The 22,226-nt window shown below is 39.5% G+C and overlaps 2 long non-coding RNA genes across 7 annotated transcripts in view; both read right to left on the bottom strand.

Annotated features, from left to right (window-relative positions):
• LOC146690840 (uncharacterized) overlaps positions 1-22,226 on the bottom strand; it is a 66,457-nt gene that overhangs the window by 28,585 nt on the left and 15,646 nt on the right. The window lies entirely within an intron of this gene.
• LOC146690841 (uncharacterized) lies at positions 10,811-14,103 on the bottom strand. Of its 2 annotated transcripts, XR_014915498.1 has the most exons (5): positions 13,825-14,103; positions 13,347-13,382; positions 12,827-12,979; positions 12,369-12,456; positions 10,811-11,780 (listed from the first exon to the last, which is right to left on the bottom strand). It is a non-coding gene; the product is annotated as an uncharacterized LOC146690841 (long non-coding RNA). The 2 variants fall into 2 exon arrangements; XR_014915497.1 differs by having other exon boundaries at positions 13,347-14,103.

Genomic DNA, 22,226 nt, shown 5'->3' with positions numbered 1-22,226 from the left:
GGGAGAATTACCAACCAGAAGAGAGAGGGAGAAGAGAGAGATAGGGAGCATGGGGGTGGGGTGTGGGGGTGTGGATACAAAAGCTGAGGCGGGTTTTAAAAGTTCTATGCCACGTTAGTTTTGTGATGAAGTAAAGCGTGCTTGGTAGATTCCCATAGAGAGAGAAGGAAGGAGAGAGAGGATGAAAGAGAGCATTACACCTATTCCCACCTCTCCTTGTTATCTTTGGTATTCATGTCAAGATAGGTGATTGTGTTGGTCATTAGTGCTCCTATACCCAACAGAGTGTCTTAGTTAGTACCTTTGAGGGAAGCTTCATCTTCACCGAATATTCACCTCTGTGACTGCACCTGCCTCATTCATCGGGAGATATGTTGGAAATGTTCTTTAATTTCTCTTCCTTTTTGAGACAAATGAACTGGCTCAATGTAGAGATGTAGACAGCCACGATAAAAATCACTTATAATACGATAACCTATAATGAATAATGGAATCCTTCATGGTTTCTGGAAGTATTTTAATGATTGAAGAAACTGTGGGTAGGCTACGGGTCAGCACCTGTCTTTACATTTTTTTTATTCCCTCTCATTTCACTGACCCTGAATGGGTGACACTGTCATTCTGCCTTTTCCAAATGAGCACTGGACTAACACCAGACTCCGTATTAGCAAGAGAGATGAAGACTACACCTCTCTATCTGGGGTCTGTTTAAACGAATAGCACAAAAGGGGGGATTTTTAAAAAAAAAAATGAAACATTTTACTCTACCGAGTTGTGAAAGAAAAGGCAAAGCATATAGAAAAACAAACTCCACTGTGAAATAACACACTCTAACCTGCTTGAACTTCCGACAGCCACAAGCGGTGAACTTCAGAAACAATTACATGGATGTAAAATGAAAAGAAATGAGGTCTTATGTTTGTAAAATACACTGATACACTGCTTCAGCCTCCGGCCGTCGGATTCTACCATAAAAATAACCAAAGGCAGATTACAGTTTGCCCTGACCTCCAATCTCCTCTAACAAGCCCGGCTACTAAAATCAGCTGTGCCGTCATGTACGGGTAAAGATAATGAGGGTGGCTGCCTGAGGAGAGACTGAATGCAAAACAATTATAGTTAGTTACAGGAGCACAGGTTAATATTCTCTCATGTCCCTCTTCTTACACATTCCCTTTTGTCTTACATCAATCTTAATGAAAGTTATGAGACCTGTCCTCAATGATAAGCAGCCACTCAGGCGTACTCTGTGTCAAGGCTCCCACATTATGCCTCCCTTTCAGCCTATGTTTTGCATAGCCTAAAGCATCTATTAAAATCCCCTTGTAAAATTCATAAAACAAAAATGTGGTGGGTCAAGTCTAGAGGGAGCCAAAGTAAGCTGCTTATTAGCAGGGAGTCGAAAACACAGATCCAATTACAGATCCTGAACAAGGAGCACTAAGAATCAGCATTGGGGAATAAGTATTTTCCTTTTCTCTCCCCTTCAATTGGCCTAGGTGCAGAGGAGAGAGAGAGAGGTATCAGAGAGCAAGATCCACGAATGGTAATTACAGTGGGAGTGTTTAGTGCATGAAACCAGAGTTGGAGCCATTCAAGTACAAACTCATGTAAATCTTCACTTTGCTTCAAATAGTAAATTGGTCGGGTTTAAGAGGAATCCCAGATGGAGAGGAGGAGAGGGGCTGCGCCAAGAGGAGCCATGAGCTCCAGAGATATGTAAAGAATCTCTGTCTGGAATTTAAAGGGCTACAAATTAGACCTGACATTAGCCTTTTTCTTTTACAGAGCCAGCAGAATGTGAATGAAACAGAATAAATAACTATAAGACGGCTTTCCCCCCCTTCTTATAAGATGACATTAATCCTTTCATGTGCAATGACAGCTTACAGGGTTTGACCCTCTCCCCAGACAGCCATATAAAGCCAGGAGATTTCTTAACATCCCACCAAGAACAAGCTTCTGTTAATAAGAGATCCTGATAGAGGTCTCCACCCCACATTTTATACTCCAGTTTACGCCAACCTACCCTGCTCAACGTGTTCAACAGATGGTTCTTATTAATAAAATCAACAATACTGTGATTTTTTAAAATTCCACTTAGCCTTTTAATTTGAATTTGAATTATTCTGTATCTGTAACAAGCAGACGGGACTTTTATATATTTTTTTCTTCCTGGGTAGTGAAGGCTGACGTGTCTCTCAAGCGTACAATAGCGTGAGCATTTGAGCCCTTTGAAAGAAAAAAGATCAAAGGCGGCAAGTCCTGCTGCTGCTGCTGGGTTTAAGCTGTAACCAGCACAGACCCTGCTCTCCACATCTCAAATAGCGCATAGTGGTGGGTGGCGAGCTGACTGATTGCCAGGAGTGTACTGTCAGCGTCACTCCCCTTCACAGAGGACCACGATGGGGGGACAGAGTGTGGGCAGTTGATGTGGACCCCCACACCACTAGCAGAGGTGTCCGGTGTCTCCTGTAATGACCTCAATAGCTAATGCGCTGCGCTCAGATTTCGACGGGGTAATTCATTTGCACAAATGGACAATCAATCACATTTTTGCACACAATAAATTCTGGCCCACGCTGAATGAATGCCGTATTTAGTTTTCGATACAATCCTGAAAAATAATTGGGTATTTTCAAAAAAAGAAATCAATAGGGCTACAGTGGAATTTCTATAAGTGATACTTAAAGAAGCAAGATGCCCTGCTGAGGCATATAATAGCCTCATTTGACAGTGAGATGGTTTAAAGGTGAGAGAAAAACATAATCTAAATTATTATCAACGGAAAAGGACGAGCTCAATCAACTTATAAAACTAACATTGCTAACAGCTTTAATTGTATTGCATTATTTATGGGTTACTATAGCCACAATACACTAAACCCAGGAATTGCACGAGGTAGCCGAGGTTAGGATGTCGTAAAGAAAATGATTATTATTATTTTTATATTTACAAGGCTCAGGGAAAAGTTGTCATGTTGTGGTTTTAGGTCTGGCTTGTGGCCTGTGTTGGCTTTCATCCCTGCCGTCTTCTCTATGTCCTTACTATGCTGTGAGTCTGTTCTGTGCTGTCTGATGTGATGCTATCTCACATTCTATTATATACAGACATCCATACAATATATTATATTACATCAGGATACACTGGAGTTATGTCTCCGGCTAAACTAAGTGCAAGGGTCTCACATCCTTAAATAAATGTTAACACAGTGATATGAGTTAACAGACACTCCTGTACAATTACCAGCCAGGGTTACACCGCTGACATTATCAGAAGGAAATCTACATTACAAATGGTACTCCTCTTGAAAACGGCAGCAAAGCGGCCACTTTATATCCCATCACCTTAGTTTTTTTTTTCCTCCAGCCACCCCTTATCTCCCCGTTTTCCAATCAATTCCATCTGCTGCCAATGGACTGATACAAATACAATTTCTATTTACGCAACAGGATCAGACACAAAGCAAATAAAATCTGCAAGATATGCAGTCCAAAACAACATCTGGTTGTCGGAGTATGCAGATTAATTGGAAGTCTTTGTGTTGTGATTTCAGTTGAGTGCAGTTTGACTAACATCTTAACCTACTTAGTGCAATTAGTGCTTCATTAGAGAGGCTAACTAACTATTGCTTCTCTCCATAATGATGTGCAAGAGTGTAGACATAAAAGTACATAATCAATGGTTTCCAATTACTCCACAAGTGCAACCACTATTTCAAATAAACTGGATAATAATATAGAGCCATTACAAAGTCTAAGGTAGCAGAACCATTTAATTGCAGTGCAGTTCTTCTCAGCTCCAAGATTTTTTCACACTAATGAAGTGTCATACAAAAAAGGCTGTATTGATTTTTTCACCACACAGCCTCCACCACAAATATGTAATTATCCTTTTTATATCTGGCAGGGGATTAAGGTAATCTATAGTATCTAGCCTTTGCGCTTCCCTGACAGGGCTGTGTGTGGCTTTTACCCTTTTCAAAATATGCAGCTTTTTTGATGAATGAACTTTAGACAAAATGATGTTCTGTTCTATATTGTTTTGTCTAAAAACCTGTATTCTGAAGACATCATGCAGCATGTACAGCTGCCTGAGCTTTCAGTACACAATCATGGCATTTCAAGCCCTGTCATCCATAAGCCAGGCAGTTAGAGGTAACCATCAGCTAACGCACACATAGACAGATAGGCTCCACAATCAAACACAAACACACTAAAAGCAGAACGGGCTGCACACTATTACACACACACACACACACACACACACGATTTCTTTGAAGATGTGTGTGAAGCTGTTAGTTCAATAGAATTCATCACAGCTGGTTAATAAGGTTAATTTAATCCAATAATGTGTCCATGAAAATCACTATTTCCTCTAGAGCATCACACAAAAAGCTCCCCACTGTTCACAGTGAACCACACAACGCATCCACACTTATCCTCGGGCTTCACACGATAACAACCCAGTCCATTTAACTTCAGGCTAGCAACTCTTCTCCTCTCTCTCCCTCTCTGTCTGTCTTTGCTGCATCTCCAAACCTGAGATGGACGAGCAACCTTAAGACTACCCCACGCTGGGCTGCCCTTCACGATAATAAAAAGCCATTACCTTGACCGCTGACACGAGGCCAAGTGTGAGGGTCAGAGTGATATTTATTGATGAAACTCTGAGCTCCCAATCTGCTGCACTCAGTGCGCATCATACAGCTGTCAGCACAGACAGGGATCAGGCAGCATGATGGCCCTCGACATGGCCCATCTATAATTTATGAACTACACAGAAAACAACCAGGAGACAACAGAGAAGCCCTGGCTGCCCAGGGATTACCCTCCAGCCCAGCTAAAGAGATCTGAACGAGAACCATCTAAGGGCCACTGTGGGCCACGCTGATATGGGGCAGCAGGTAAGCACAATAGCTGGTGTTCCATATTCAGAGAGGCCTCACCGGGATCCATCTCTCTGGAGGACAGTGTTGTGAATAATAGACAGTGTTTACAGTGGGGATGTAAAGTGAGTGCGCTGGTGCATCACACACCCCAGCACACTTCAGCTGAGCCCTGTAAATGAGCTAACAGAGGGGCAGAGGATGTAAAGTTTCACAGTTTATTCGACAAAAAGCTCTGGGATGGCCCAGTGCCACGGCAGAGCGTTCTCACTCCCGAGGCATAACATGTCGACGTTTTGTCACATCCCGCGGCGTTCCTGGGGAACGCGAAAGGAGACCTTCGGCGTTCTTATGGTACGCGGCGGGTTATGGCTGAAATCCAGTTAATGACACTCCCGCGGTAATAGACGTTCCAGCCCTGTATTCCAGCCCTAAACCTAACCTTATCCCTAGCCCTAACCATAACCTTATTCCTGACCTTAACCAGGTCTTTAATGATGTTAAATAGCGTGTTTCTAAGCGATTTGAAGAAAAAGAGCGAACATGTGTAGATTCAGTCCAGACGGTTCTCATATGTCCTCTTTTTTCCGAGGTCGTCATTTAGGAACGTGGTGGGTAGCCGAAAACGTAATATGGTGACGATTTGTCACCTAGCGTAAAATGTTACGCTTTGGGAGTGAGAACGGGTTGGCCACGGACAGTCAAAGATGACCCTCACAAGGTGTTTAGTTCATTTTTCTCTTGATGATTATTATTTTGAATTATTATTATTATTGTCATTATTATTGCCGCTAATAAAACATAATCATAGATTAATATGCAGAGGGTTTTCTCCATGAATTGTTTCATAACTTTTTTCTTGATCATCAAACAGCAAAAGAAAGGAAAGCAAAGGGTGGAGAATGAAAGAAATATTGAGTTGCAACTGCTTTAAAAATTGATCAGTTTTTTTTTTTTAGTTGGAAGGTGGTATTCTGATATTAACAGGGGTATTTAGCAAATAAAAAAAATGTTAGTTAGTAATAAAACTGATGACAAAGTGGGAAAATTAAACCTGAGCTAATTTAAACGATCTGTTAATTAAAAAAAACACAAACATTTTCTTTTTTACTTCTACAATAAAGTAAACACGGATTATAGTAGATGGATAGTATTTTTTTTTCTTCTTAGAAAGTTTTCCCGCTGGTTTATTTTGGTATTGTTATGCGTTTTTTCTTTCTCATTTTAAATCCCACTTGACAGTTCTTTGTTGAAAACTTTAATTGCAAATACACTCCTTGCCCATTTTTAACACCAGGGTATTCTGTCTCCATTCTTGAATTCCCACCCAGATCAAATGCAATCCTTCATCGGCCAATTTCACTGACACTTTCTTTTTATCTTCTGAATTCATCCTTACATGTGGCAGACAGACATATATTGTTTCTGATCAATAAATAACCATATAATTGAATACTGCTGCATCTCAAATGAAGCCCTCATTTACCAAGCTTCAGTAAACAGGCTAGATCCTTTGCCTATCTAACGCTGACATTTCAGAATTCAAACACATTCGGTGCAGTGTCAGTGCACAGTGCTTCTGTATCCCACTTAGGCTCTCTTTTCAATATGGAACTATCTCCACCCAATAAATTATTCTGGGCATCTCCAGAGTCATTACACATTTATTTTGATCTTGCATCATAATTCACAGCTTGGCGCACAATGCATTTTCTCAAAATGCATGGTAATTCCTTGGTGCAGAGCAAAGTTATGATTCATTTATACTGGAGTGACAGCATAATGCAGAGACGTCAAAATCCATTAAACTGTTCAATGTCTTGGGGTTTATTTTTAGATTCAATTGAGATTTAACTGATGGTGAAAAATACACAGTCAGGTGTGTTTACCTCACCTTTAGAGAGAATGTGTTATGGTTCCAATTAATTTGTTATTCCTGTCACTAAAGGCATTGTCTATGTCAAAACTGTCACAGCGCTTTGGGCTTTGTTTTCTGGAGAATGGCATTTAATTTCGCTGTATACTTTCATAACTATACTCATTTAAAAGGTGTGCATTTTATTTGGAGACACTTAAATTTGATTTGATTGCTCATCACAATGGCAGATTGCAAAATTGCTAGCTGTTACCTTGACCACTGAGCTATGATCATCCACAGTTTAAAAGACATTCAATTATCCTATGTGTGCCTCTAGAGATGAGTGCTGAGAGGAGGATCCTACAGTCTGAGTGGATGCTAAATTGCATGACTGTGGATATAATGCTAGCACTTAACATTGTTAGCTTTGTGAGCTTTGTTTCCAAAGTAAAACAGTGCATACGCCCATACTTTTCTGTGGCACTGCACACTGATATTTTTTAGTACAATGCATATTAATTCCCAATTAAGTCGGTATATCTGCAATAAAATACAATCAAATAAAAGCTTAGTTTAATTTTAACATTTAAGCGAATAAATGATTCACAATTTATTTTTGTACTATTTAAAAAATAGTAAATATATATAGTCAATTAAAACAGATATTTTGCTGTGTATCTGTGCACAGCTGCCCATGCAAATTCCACTGAACAGAGACTGTAAACTCCACATTTCTGCAGTACTTTATATCAAAGCCCAGAAGTGCACTGACTATAGCTAGCTGCTGTCTGATATGGGGAAAGGTAGGCAGGAGGGGATTTTTTTTTCTTCCTTCTACAAGGATTTTTTTGTGTGCAGTTATGGTCCATCATTATTAAATGTCTCTTGTTGGATGGGAGAGGCGCTTTATCAAAAACAGCCATTCATCAGGCGCTGTGCAAGACAGCTCACATCTGACCTCTGCGGCAATAATGCCGCATCAAGTAGGCCAACTACCTAGTTTAGCGGCAGAGCAGGGAGCAGGGGCCGGCTCCAAGATTAAGTGCGCTGTTTCAGGTTTTCATTCCCAGGGGTTCTGCTTGCTGATGTTGTATTGATTGCAAAAGTTTACCAGTAAGTATCACAAACAACAATAGCCAGGTCAACGATCGGTGATGCCTGAACTGCTATTCCCTGGCGGAGAACTACACGTTCAGGGCTAAAGCACTGCCATCATCATGGCTGTGTGCAGGGTGCAGAGAAGGCTCTCTTGAGTTGGGGGAAGAGAAGTGCATTGGCTGTTCCTACTGACATTTAGGAAAGCGATATGTCAGTGTGAAATGAGCGTGCGTGAGATAATTATAAGCCTTTGCATTATAAAAGGCTGCATCGACAAACTGTCGGATTGGCCTTCCACAGAGGCACCTAGCCCTGTTAGGTACTCCTACATAGGTTACCACTTATCCCATTTAATGGTTTCGTAATTTATTTTAACATCAACTGGAAAGCCTTTCTATGCACAGATGTAGCAGATCCAAGCAAATGATTCAAAGTATCAGCCATTTCCAAACAGCTCTGTTCCTTTATTTACGATAGCATGTCCAAGAAAAGAACTGTTACCCCAAAACAGTATTTTTTAGAAGGAAACTGCACTGCTACAGTCATAACATAAGTGAAAGGACTGAGCAGTAAAGAAGACGATTCACCCTGAGGCCATCTCCAGCAGGCTGAATGATGGTGCATCCTTGGCCCTGCATGGGGGACAGCACACAACCCTCCATCACAGTGCCACCGGACCATTACCCAGGGACTGTAACGGCCAGCCGCTCCAACCAGGCCTCCTCCACTGCCCCATGAAGCTAATCATGTGATTTGATGCAATGACAGAGTAATGACACAGATTGGTGGTGTGTTCAGCTTCCCCTCTGCTGGAGGCAACAGAGGAGATGGTAAACACACGAGACTGCCTGAGCCACGACAAGAGATACCACGTTGCAGAGCAAGTTACAGAAGATATCCAAGTGCTCTCACAAGTGAAATCAAGATTAATGGTGCTGCTGAGGGATTCTTTTATGTCCTTCAGTAACTATATTTCACTTAATGAGGGACATTAGCTGTAATAAAACTACTCAGAAGTACAAGCCGTTAATTAATGCATCCACATTACCACTGAATGAAAATAACTGAGTTGTGGGACCCATTGGACCAAATATTAAAGGTGCAATCTGTGGAGTCATAATTGCCACTGCTCTGTGCCTATTCATCATTTCAGCCTTTAAGTAAGATGCCTGTACTAAAAATTCTAAACCAGTATTGTGAAACTTACTGCGCTGCAAATCATTCCTTATTAGACTCAGACTGGATTTAGGAAGGGTTTAAATTATCATATTGGTTTACCTTTTATTATTATGCATAGGTTGCTTTTAAGAGTGCATGAAGTTGAAAGTAAGTGAACAGCTAACGATCACTGCTGTTTGATTCCAGCTTCGTGCTACTGTTTCTGTTCCTGCACAAGGCATTCAAAAAATTACTTCCAGATCTTCGCTTAACTTAACAACACAGAAATACATCTCACTAACCTCCCTCTAAGAGCACCTTTATCTGGGCTATAATCCTGGCTGTAATGTGCCCTCGTTAGGAAAGCACTGCTGGCCCACACCAGTAGTAACACAGGGAAGGCCTCAGGCACCACTGGAATTAATTACAGACAAAAGCGATGGTGTTTGCAATTGTCATGCCAAATTTATCACTAGCCACTTAATGTGCCTCATCTGAACTGATCCACACTAGCTGAATTGCCCCAGGGCATCTATTCTTCATCTTCCAGGGGTGAGGTGGTGGTAGAGACCGTGTCTGTGTGTGTGTGTATGTGTGTGCAGGGCAGTCTGCATCTGCTGGGGGCCTGCCTAAATCCTATGCTGGAGGCGGTGTGTGCTAACAATGCCCCCAGCAAATACAACATGTAGAAGTGTATAACAAATGTCAACACCCCCTAACCAGCCCCTCATTCTCTACCCACCCAGCTATGTCTCCAGAGGGAGGTTCAAAGCCAGTCTTGACATCTTTAATTCTGTAATTTTTGTGATGATAATCCTTGATGTGCTTGGATGTGCTGTCTGCAGTCATTTGCTCCCCACCAAAGTACATCTTTACACAGGCTTGTGGTGCACAAAAAAATACTGTCGATTAATAAAAGATTAAATCTGTGTGTGTTTTGTCAAAAAGTGCATGAAAAAAAAAAACATTTTAGAGAAATAAGAAGACAACTAACAAATGTTTTCTGTTCAGCTTTCAGTCTATAAAATTTGATAAATTTCAACTGCGTTTGATGCAAAGTCATCACATCTTTTGTGTCAGTGCGTTGGTTTACTAAAAAACTCTTTACATTTGAGAAGCTGGAAGACATGATATTTTTGGTATTTTTACTTACTAATTACTAAATTATAAAAAGTAGATAAAGTTAAACATTTAATCTCTGTGTGGATGCTGAAAATTGTCACTGTAACTTAGGCTTATTACACTGAAAAAAATATGTTGTTGGATTTACTTAATTCAATGGTGGACATTTGTTGCACACAGATGTTTTGCTTTGGCAGCAACTTAAACAATTGAGTTAAATTAACACAATTTATTCATGTTCAATAAACCTGTGCAATTTGTGTTGATAAAATGTGACTTAAACATGTTTTGATGAAGTAATTTGAGCTCTTGGAATATTTTAATCCTTCACAATTTTCTCACGTTATCCCAACACGATTCAATAACTTTTACCCAATACTACTTGGTCACTTAAATACTACATGTTATCTTCAAATTACATTTTGCTATTATATTCTAGTATCAAATACACAATTTTCAAATGGAGGCCTTATAACAGATTGTATTGTTCTCTTCCAAGATGGTTGCTGGCATCCACCAGTAACCTTTAAAAACAAAATGTCTAATTTCACTGCATTGACAGTAGGTAAAGAATTAAACTGACATTACTCCTCCACTGAATCTATATAAATCAACAGTTAAATAATGTCAGTTCTTCCGTGTTCTCTGGAATCAATCACAGCAAAGAAATTAGACTGTTTCTTTTGAAAAATGTTACAGGACAATACAAAACATTCTATTTAAGGCCTCTGACGTCAAGATTCAGTTAAACAACAATTATAACTAAACAATTTGAGGAAATGTTAGTTTCCATTAACATTAAATTAGGTTACTGAATTGGCAAACACCTTCCTATTAACATTACCCATTTTACCCCAATAACTAAAGAAATTAGCACTTGCAGGTCAAAAACTTTATTCAAGAGACACAAAAATAACATTGATACAGTGACTGTCAAAAATTACGGCACTGATCATACTGTGACATCTTGGTTCAAAACAGCATACTTAGAAATATTCAACGTTCTTTACTTCAACTGAATGAAACTGAAAATACCATTTCACACGACCCATATGGGATATTTAGACTGCATAACTGTTCATGCTACATCTCTTCACTAGTAAAAGAAAGAAAAAATACAAAGAGAAATTGAAAAATGCTGCCAAACAGACAAACAGAGAACTTGTACAGAGCAAAAGGAAAAACAAACAACAACAAAAAACGGCTCGTCCTCATGGCAGTTGCATAGTATATAAAAATGAACCCTGCGATCCGTTCCTGGAATTGAGCTTCAAAAATGCAGCAGAACAAGTGTGAGATTTAAATGTCCTCTCACCTAGAGCTGGTCACCTTGCATGCATAACAGTGAGCTTTCCTTGCAGGAGTAGTTTTGTCTTAGTTGTGAGCTTTTCTTGAGAGCTGAGTTGCATCCAACTCCATTACCACCCTTTGAATCACCTCAAAAGTGTAGCAGAGCTGTGATGGGTAACTCATGTTGAAGGAATAAAAAAGGTCCAAACAGCATGGCTACTGCAAAGGTCACGTTATCCAGATCTTGAAGAACTACTATACCCTCGATGATGATGCCAACATCAGAAAAGTCATTGCCTGGTGCATCCTCTGGAGACAGATGTTCATTGTGGTTTTCTCAATCTGTGCAGTGGCCTCAGTCAAGTCCTGGTTAAACACAAAACATTTTTTTAAGATTCCCTTTTAAACTCATCTCTTTTGAATCTACCAGTTCTAATGTTAGAGTAATTTAAACCATAGTAAATAGCTATAGCCAAAGAGTGGCCTGCCATGCTGCCATTCATGGTCTAACAGAGTTTCTAAGAGAGAGTGAAAAACATAATAATTTCAAATGCTTTACATTAGTTTTTGTTAGAAGGACACCGGCCCATCAGAAATCCAGGTTATGTCACTCAGAAGATGTTAGAATTTAGACTTTCAGCCCCACAATTTGGTTAGCTGTTGGTCAGTTGGTCTTTTTTTTTTTTTCAAACAAAAGCTAATGTAAATATTGGGGGGATTTTTCTTTGTTCACTAGAATGACAAATTTAAAGTTTTTTCACACTGATGTGACCCCTAATACAGGGGTAGGGGTGGGGCCTCAAGGGCCGGCGGCCGAGTTCACTACTAGGCCTCATGTGAACTTCAAATTATTAAAGAGGACTACTGGTCCTAACCAGTCCAATGAGGATCAAGTGGATAACTAAATGCATTTTTAAATGTTGCAAAGCCACAATCTACTCATAAAACACTCACCATGAACTCCTGCACCAAGATGTTGCAATTGTCTTTCACACAGATGCGGAGCACTTTGATGAGACTCCCTTTGAGCATTAATGTCATCCTAAAGTATTATAACAAAGAAAACAGAGATTTGTGAACTTTTCAGTAGCACAGAAGAAAATGATCCCAGACCAAAACTTGACTTTTTAAACCAGTCAACATGCAACACCAGCATCTACAAAGCAATATCAAAAATTCCTGTTTGACATCAACTTTATGGATATATAGTTTCCAGAACATTTATTTTTAAAAAAAGATAATTTTTTCTCAGTGGGCCAGTAAATGCATGACAAAAAAGAATGGCATCCTTTCAGTGGAATCAGTACTCACAGGTAATAGTTGACTGTTTCAATGGATGCAGCATAAAAATCTTTTACTGACCTAATGCAATACATATACACTTTGTAGTTAAAGAATTTTAAAGTTCTTACTGTCATCATGGCAGCTACATCCTTTAGCTTTGTGCACTGTTCCCCCGATCACTTTGCAAACACTTTCAGCAGACTGTCAGAGAGAAACTCAGCTCCGTCAGAAACCTTGACTGTAAAGGCATGGTTGGGATGCACTGGAATGCTGCATTTCATCTGAAATGACATAAAATTATTTTGAAATAACAGCAGGCATTGTGCTTGGTTAATAATCAGTAATGTTTTGTTGAATAAAAACTGTGTTTCCAGATCTTATGGGATTAAAAAAATCCAAAGATGTTTATTTCTGATTTGCAACCCAACAACCCACAAGTTACAACCTCATTTTAGTTCAAGTGTGCATTAATGTGAGTCCAGTAATCACCTTTCTGACAATACATACAGGTATAAGTTAAACCTATGGCAGATTTTGGATTTCTCAGTTGTTTTAATAGGGTGAGTATGCATGCACCTAATAATTATACAAAACCTATTATAATTAAGTTACAGAAACCTTAAGCGAAAATAGAATATACTTTCTTACCATAACACCTTGAACCCACAATCCATCAGCTGACTCCTGGTGAAATGCAGAATAGATGTGGTCTCTCAATGTGCAGCAAAAAAAACAAAAAGAAAAGGACAGCAGGTGAGGGCAGGAGGGGTAGGGATGTAAGCTAGCATAATGCCGCTGATGATATTAGCTAAAGCTGTTCAATGTCCAAAATCTCACTAACACCACGGTGCAGTAAATACACAATTTAACTGAAGAGTCAGTTGGCAAATCTATTCACACAGAAAACCAAATTATGTTATGAGTGCCTCATAATTAGGTTTAATGTGATATTACGGCTCTTGTGCCAAAGACAAATTCAAATGAAAAAGCGCCAATTCTTTGATAACAGATAAAACAGCAAATAAGCTAACGGCTCTTTTTTAGCATGTTACATGGCGACACTCTAGACGTTTAACTACATTTGGCTGAAATATGGTAAATATTAATTCAAAAAATCAAGACATACCAAAAACGTAGAGTTGGCTGCTCGACTTGACTGAGATGGATGCCTTTTTTGAACCACGATCCAAAGCCCGCGAGATGAAATCACGCGTGGTTTCACGAGATTTAACGTTGCTATCTTATTGACTTACTTCACCTGAACATGATATGAACAATTTAATACACCCTTTATGCATATCATGTAGTTTTTACACTATATAGTTACATTTATCTTTAAAACATGAGGTAATTGTGTTAAATACATGCAAGATGCTTACATAAATCCAAGAGATGGCCAGTCCCTTTTTTTCAGTGTAGAAAGTCAAACTGTTAAACTGTTAAGTTAAACCTCTGTCTCCTGTTCAGTGAAAAATTTTACAATGAATCCTGTGAAAATCTCAGCAGTAAACTACAGCGTTATTATTATTATTTTTTTATCATTTAACTGCTTTCTTTAATCTTGTCATTTAGGTGGTTGCTTATATCAAAAGCACAAAGACTGTCCCAAAAGCGTACTTACACATAAGCCACCATTATCTTTCTGCTTGTGCAGCTGAAAACCTAATACCTTAGTTCAATAATAATGCAGAGGGGACAGCTCATTGGTAGCCCAGTGGTACAACAGAATAATGGCTCCAAAGGAGTGCTGCCTCTCTAAAACAAATATGCAGGTGCTTCGGTTCAACTTGAAAAAATACACAAAAATATTGTATCCACAAGTGCATAATGCCTCATCAACACAAATCGGTTATCAATTAAAGCAAAAACCATCTCATTATATTAATGAATGGCCTCAGCTAGTAATAGCCTGTCTTATTGATGTTTGAACAAGGTAAGCACAAACCCCCTTACACAGCACCGGGATCCACAGCATCAGCAGCTGAGAGGAGATTTGCAAGGATGAAGAAAACAACAGGAAAAAAAAAAAGAAAAAAAAAAAAAGAAACGCAAAGAGGAATTGAAGGGCACAACAGGGTGCTCTCAGAGGGACTGCATTTATTCCAGCAATTGTCATGCAAGCCTTGTTGTAAGTAATAATGTGGCCTTTAATGACGGAATGATGGACCTGCCAAACACTGCCTCTGCTATATACTGTCTGCATGTCCCCGCCGTCCGCTTCTCACATACCCATCTGGGACATATTAGCATATCCTCGTCAATTCACAGCCCGCTTTAACATAATCCATATTTGTTGGGTAAAGTCCAACAGCAAGCCTCCCATACAGCGGTCATAGGATGCTATGACACACTTCAGGAGCCCGGCCCACATAAAGCATGCTTGGGTAGCTAAGCAATTCAGAAATGCAAAATAGTAGGGCACACCATCCCCTGCCTTGTACCGAGAGGGACAAATCCCTTTTGGCCAGACATCTCCAGACTGTTACCTTGGTATTCCTCCACAACAGTACTTCTGATTTTTATTCTAAGTGTTCAGGAAAAAGGAGAAAAAGAACAAAAAGCAGCCTGCTGTCATGGCTGGCAGTGAGTGTGTAGAATACATTGGGTTGCTGAGGCATGTCAAAGTAAGTATGCTTCACCTATCAGAGAATAATGCCATATTTTGATACACATTTGCTTGGTAAATATTCTTATTTTTACTCTTTATAAAATGGATTTGACTGCAGAAAAGCACAGTTTAAAAAAACCTCCAAATAATCTGTAAAATAAATGTATTTAATTACATTTCTCTAGCAAGACCCTCAGCTTCTGCAATCGTGATATAGAACATTACTATATATAAGCATGCATATTAATGAATACATACCTGAGTGATAAATAATATAAGCAGTGTGAGACAAATGCAGTTGCAGTGCATTAGGTCACAGTAATGCCTATTATTTTTGGATCCATGGAGAAATAATTTACTTAGTGGCTCATCTCTTAGGAGCACAATAATCTTTATTGCTGAGAAGAAAAACACTTCTCAGAAGACCTGAAATTTATGTAAACACTGATTTTACTGAGTGAAGTCAGGAAATGGGTTTAAGCAAATGTAAACTTCAATTTTAATCAATACACCAGTCCAATCATGCTTTAAAATAAAATAAAAAGTAAAAGAGAAACTGAATAACATGTATTGTTTACTAATAATATATTCAACTGATGTAGTTCTTTGAAGTTCTCTGCAGTAAAGACATTCAGTAGTATTCCTTCACCCACTTGAAAGCAATACCTGTCATGAACCATCATCACAAAAGCCTTCTGAGATATAATCTCAGAGAACTTTTAACCCAAGAATTTCAAAGCTTCCTGTCAAAGAGAAAGCAGAGATCTTGGGATCATGACACTCAGTCAGCAGCAGTCACACAGCTCTGGGCCGGGTGCTTCTCAAGTGCTGGACTATGTAGCAGCCAGCAGAGCCAGAGACTGAGTTTCACAAGTCCAGAGGAATCCTCTTAATGTACTGCAACAAACATGAAAGCTATGTTCATATAATCCAGTAATATCCATTTGTAATTAAGGAATTGTCATTTTAGTAATTATTAAGCAAGGATTCAATTCAAGTCCAAACATCTAGGCTTGCGGTGTCCTTTTTTATACCAAAAGAAATCTACCACCACTGTTTGGAGGTAAACAGAGTGGAGCAAATTGTAAACATCACGAAAGCTATAAATATTTCAGCCGTGTCAGTTGTCAGACCCACCTAGTGTTCAGGCCCGAGACATCTAGTTATGGCTGAATTCAAACTGAGGTTGACTTATGATAATAAGATTCATTCACAGCACGATCTGCTGTATGTATACAGGATGCCCCCTTCATTTCATTAAGCTGAAACTTCCTCAACTTAGTGAAAGGAAGGATGCAGTTTCATTCTGTCTGTACAAGCATTTTTTTAAAAGGGGATATCTGCTATGCATGGCTTCAGTGTGAAAAATTACATGAACCAAACAATATTCCCCTTAAATCAAAGACCATTTTTATTTGTGTTCCAGAGAGGTCAGCAAGGGTTCCTAAGATTCACTCGCACCCCCACTACGGCTGCGAGTGGGACGCTTCTCTAAGGGATGTCATGCTGCATGTCATCAGCCTGGTTAAATTGCACTGCCAGTGGGTAAGCAGCAGGGGTCACATGAGGCTCAGTGTGGACTGCAACATGTAACGCATGGCAGACCACAGTCTGAAGACTGGCCTGTAATGACTCCAAATCATCCCGATAAAGATTGAGGGGCAGCTGTTTTCATCTAAAGTATCTCGTCTCACACACACAAACACATGCACACTCACACACACAATGAAGGAAAGCACTGTAGTAAAACATTAAAAGGACTATAAGGTTTTGCATGTTTGCCCTGAAGAAATCAATATATCAATACTGCATCAATAGAATCCATATATAATAGAGTAGTTGTTTAGGGGGTCGTCTGCAAGATAATTCTCATTTTAGGAATGATTATACAATCCAATATATCAAGCTAAAAGAAAAATGTTTGTTTCAGGGGTGAGCCCGAGCATTTGCCCTTGTAAACACAAAGCCCACATGTGACTGGGAGAGGCCTCAGTTGGGCAGACAGCAGAGGGAGTTAACAAAGCTAATTAGGAGAGGCTGACATGTTAAAGTGAGCTGCGGCTCGGGAGTCAGCTCTATCACATATGTTTCCTTTGTGGCGGGTGAAGTGGCTCCTTTGTTTGTGAATTGATGGCGTTTCGCTCTGCCGTCCCTTTGGGTAGAGGCACTGACCTGCGGAGGCCCCGACAGTGTGAAGAGGCTCTTTCTCTATCTCCCCAACGCCTCCTGCTCCAGCTGTCCCACTCCCTCCCCAAACCTAAACCTTCCCAGAACCGTGGACTCACAGAGAGATGGGCAACACCTGTAAAGGAGTGAATACCCCCTCCGCCCAGGCACCTCAAAGCAGCCTGCCCACCTGCTACTGAGCTCTCTGGGCCCTGGAGCTTAAACGCTCATTTTGTGCCTCTCAGCACGGGACTTATTGATATAAATAGCTGTGCACAAAGTGCACACTCTGTTTTCTCTTGGTCTGATGCAGTAGGTGTGTATGTGATTATACTCAATGGCAGCCTCTTTCAGGTGGGGATGAAATATGAGCAGTTTGGACACTTGGTAAATGACAATCTCTGTTAAATTCACTGAAAATGATTATTGTACAATTGACATGTATCGAAATGGACAGCATGATTTGGGCCCCCGTCTTAAACAAGGATTCAATATCTAATATGTAGACACAATATGCTCTGTAATAAACCTGACAGATACTGCAATAGATTTAATGATGACCTTACCATTTGTCTTTATAAAGCCTGTCCTTCCTCACTGGTGAATCATAAGGTTTGTCCTTGAACAACACACTTTATGGTTACAATGAAAAAAGCATTAAGTCTATATACTGCAAGTCTTCCATTTGTTATTCTGTGCTAATTGTAGTTTAACATACACCAGGCTATTTACTATGAAGTGTATGAGGGATGCTTGTGTGTGGATCAAACAGAAACAACAAAAGGGAACTAAACACACTGTATAGCATGTCAAAACCTGGCCATTAAAGTGTTAACTTGCCCTATAAGCCCACAAAGTTTGAAAAAAGTCAATCTCTTTCATTCACCTAAGCCAGCATGGCAACAGATTAATCCTCACCCATTAAGATGACAAGACAATTTGTGGAGTAGTTGAGTGTAAATAAATATGTTGAGGAGGAGATAATACATTAGGCTGCTGACCGGGCTATTCCATTACGGCAGCACATTTGTTTCCCTACACGGAGGAAGCCATTCAGCGGATAGCGTCTTTCCTTCATGAGGTGAAAGTGGAATCTTGCCTCTGAGAGGAAAATAAGGACATCAGGACTCCCCAACATTAACTTTCATCACAAAAGTCATCTCATCCACCAGCGATAGAGGCTCTCTCAGGCTTGCTCATAAAAAGGAAAAGATATAATACACAGCCTTCAGTTTAAGAGGTAACAATAGTTTTGTCTCCATTAGATGCGATAAAACAACAGCAGTGAGAAGTGCATCTGGTGCCTCCCCATTTCAGAGACATGACTGTAAAACACTACCTGCCACTGATGCTCCAGCATCACAAAACAATGCTAGAAACTTTTTTAGTTGTTTTATATGCATGTTTAGATTTACAGGCTTCTTTACGATTCCAGGTGGTAGTTCTGCTGGAAGACAAGAGGCAGTACAAGCCAAGTGGCTGCATTGATTTCGCAGTAATTGATCTGATGGTTCCTTGTGATAATTGACAATTATCCCTGATTACCAGACAGGGGCTTAAAATCAGTCTAAGAAAATGACCGGCATTATGGGATGTTGTACAATGGCTGAACAAAGATAAATCAATACACCTCAGAAACTGCTTACAAAACAAGACAAAAGAGAGTTACAATGGACCCCATGCTGCAATCCCTCATGATATACTACTACATATACACAGTGCTACACATAAAGTAATAAAAAAATAAAGGGAGACTAAAATTAACACAATAGTTGTGTAAGTGCATAAAAAAAGCTGTTAATAACTGTCCACACGCACACATGCGAACGTGCATCTGTCTACACGTTTACATGTGTATGCGTGCGTGCGTGCGTGCGTGCTTGCATACATGTGTGTGTCCATAAAAAGCATGCATCAGTGTGTAGCTACATGTCTATATTTCTCTGTTACTATGTGTCTGACCTCGGTTGATTGGTCCTCTTGATTCAACCAGACAGATGCAACTCATTGCAGCTTAATAAATATAGGGGCCCAAGGGATCTGCGCTAAACAGTTCTATTAAGTTGGAAACATGTCAGCCAATATAAAAGCAGCCTGACCCCGGGAAAGGTCAACAGTGACACGCATGTTTACTCAGGAAAACAACCCGAGGCTGGAAGGTCTTGTTTTATCGGATGTCTTCAAAAGAGAGAGAGAAAGCGAGCACGTCTGGCTGGCCAATTGTTAGTTTTACGTGATTTTGGATCTTTGAACCCACAGAGGAAAGGGCTGTGTTGTCACTGAGCTGTCCTGTACACACATAAGGCAACATGCATGCAGCATAGATAGATAGATAGATAGATAGATAGATAGATAGATAGATAGATAGATAGATAGATAGATAGATAGATAGATAGATAGATAGATAGATAGATAGATAGATAGATAGATAGATAGATAGATAGATAGATAGATAGATAGATAGATAGATAGATAGAACAATAAATCCTGCCACTCAAGAAAAGCAGAGGTGAGAGACCCACTTCCTGTCTCAAATAATCTGCCTCCACAATGTTTAATCAGCACATCAAAACATTGAGGGAGAGGAATTTCCGTGCTTGGTGAGCATATTAGGGATGCAGTCGCAGCGTTAACTAGCATTGATGAACTGTTTGCTTATGCAGTAATAATTAACTTCCATTACATTACTTTGTGTGATTACTTTCTTAATTGCCTGAATTATGCATCAATTTAATATCTAATAACCAGTCTTAGACATTAGACACCGTTCAGACACATTGCTTATAGTTTCCCAGCTTTAATTAAACACACTAGAATAAATGAAACCGTGTAGGATGGATGTCTTGCAGTGATTTCCTGGGTGCTTAAATATGCTATTTATTATAAAAGCATATACAATTCACTTTCTCCTCAGGAAAGCAAACCACAAGATGCCAATTATAGAATGAAAGTTGCTTTGCCATGGCTTTTTGAGGATCTAGACTAATAAATTTGTTGAGTGGGACTCATTGTGTATTATGCAAATACAACACTGTGCCAATTTTTAAGTTTCAAATCTGCAGAGCAAAAACATGTCCCCAAAGATGATTTTAATTATATAGCAGAATGGTCTCCTGTTTTGCATTGTTATTGTCCCACAGTAAGGAACCAGTTAACTGGAACAATAAATGAGAGTGTACACTGATATTCAAATTATTTTTTATATCATTTAAATGCAACATATCTCACACATACTCTTTGCATGAAATATGGCCATGTGCTTACTGGCTGAAGCTACAAATAGATGACCTAATCAGGAATATAAAAACACTATAAAGGTATTACAGACAGAGAGCAGCATAGGAAAGCTATTTTCCACAGAAAAGCCTTTCACTCGCCTTGTCTCTTCCAATGCAGCAGAAAAATAAACATTTTAGAATTAGGTCATCTTTCTCAATTGAACCTTCATGTTATCAGATCTAAATTTGATTTACAGGTACTGCATGTCATATGAGCTAAATCTAATTAAAAAGCCAGCCCATGGAAGCACCACGTCATTCAGTGAATTGATATTAACTTTTAGTCCCCTTGCATCATCATTTTAGCCTCACTAGAAAAGTGACATATCCACTTAAAAAGAAAAATGAATCCAATTTTCCTCATCAGCAGTAGTTTGGTAAACATTCATATAACAGTAAAAGCCACACTAGCCGCATCTTTCTTTTAAAACCCTTTAAAATTATAAGACTTAAAAACCACACTTTACATGAATTATTGTAAATTATATGATGGTAAATCAACGCAAAAGTCACTAGGTGGTAAGAAAAAAAAATCACCTATGGCTAAACTAGAAATCTATTTAGCTGATCTGAACTGATGCAAATCCTTGTGACTGGTGTTAGGTCTGGCAGCATCGTTAGTCTGCCTTTTAAATGATTTCCAGAGCTGGTGAGCTGCTGGCAATGCAAGGTTAGACAGAAAATGATGGCAGCACGCGGATGCTTCACAGACCTCATGATAGTTTCCGTCTGTCATTATTTACGTCTGACTAGTCGCGTCATGTCAGCTACCTAGAGAGACACTTTTAATGTGAACCCCCCTTCGTTCTCCTATTGCTCTTCACAAGCAGTGTAGTATACCATTATTTCTTTGCTTCAGTACCTTTAGGTGAAGCTCGCCCTCCCATCAGCCAGAATCAAAGACAGATCCCCTGCTTGATATTGTACATGCCCGTGTTTTTACAGAGCTGGCGCAGAAGCTACACAGCTACCACAGTGAGGAAGGCAATTCTGTATCTCATTTGACTAATTAAATAAAACAGGGGAAAAACACGGGGTGATATGGAGTTTGGGGATTTAAAGCTTGGATGTGGAAAGATTTTGGTGGGCACATCACATCTGCAGCAACAGTTCCATAATAAATATCTAAAATGATTTATAGCTACCTTTATGCAGTACTGCTGCATAATCTACAGTTATTAGCTAACATAGTATCTTCTCCTGAGCAGCAGAGTGCATCATAGGATGCTATGAGCCGTTGAGACTAATCAATTAATGAAACACTGAAAGCAAAGGCAAAAGTATTATCCTATGAGGTCTCTTTCACGACATACAAATATTATCTCAAAACAGTTACCCTCAAGCTCGATACAATGGCCATTTATCACAGCAGTAGCCATGAATCAAGTCACGCAGTAAAATCGATCATTGATTCACCTTATTCCCTTGTTTTTCCATCTGAGCCACATAATGATCATTAAACTGACCACAGCATGT

Source organism: Copadichromis virginalis, linkage group LG16 (assembly GCF_057382275.1).
Source record: "Copadichromis virginalis isolate Kocher_CV1m ecotype Utaka linkage group LG16, C_Virginalis_male_GT1.1, whole genome shotgun sequence".
Classification (NCBI taxonomy): Eukaryota; Metazoa; Chordata; class Actinopteri; order Cichliformes; family Cichlidae; genus Copadichromis; species Copadichromis virginalis.
Note: the sequence above shows the minus strand (reverse complement) of the source record. Positions and strands in the feature narration are given on the sequence as shown.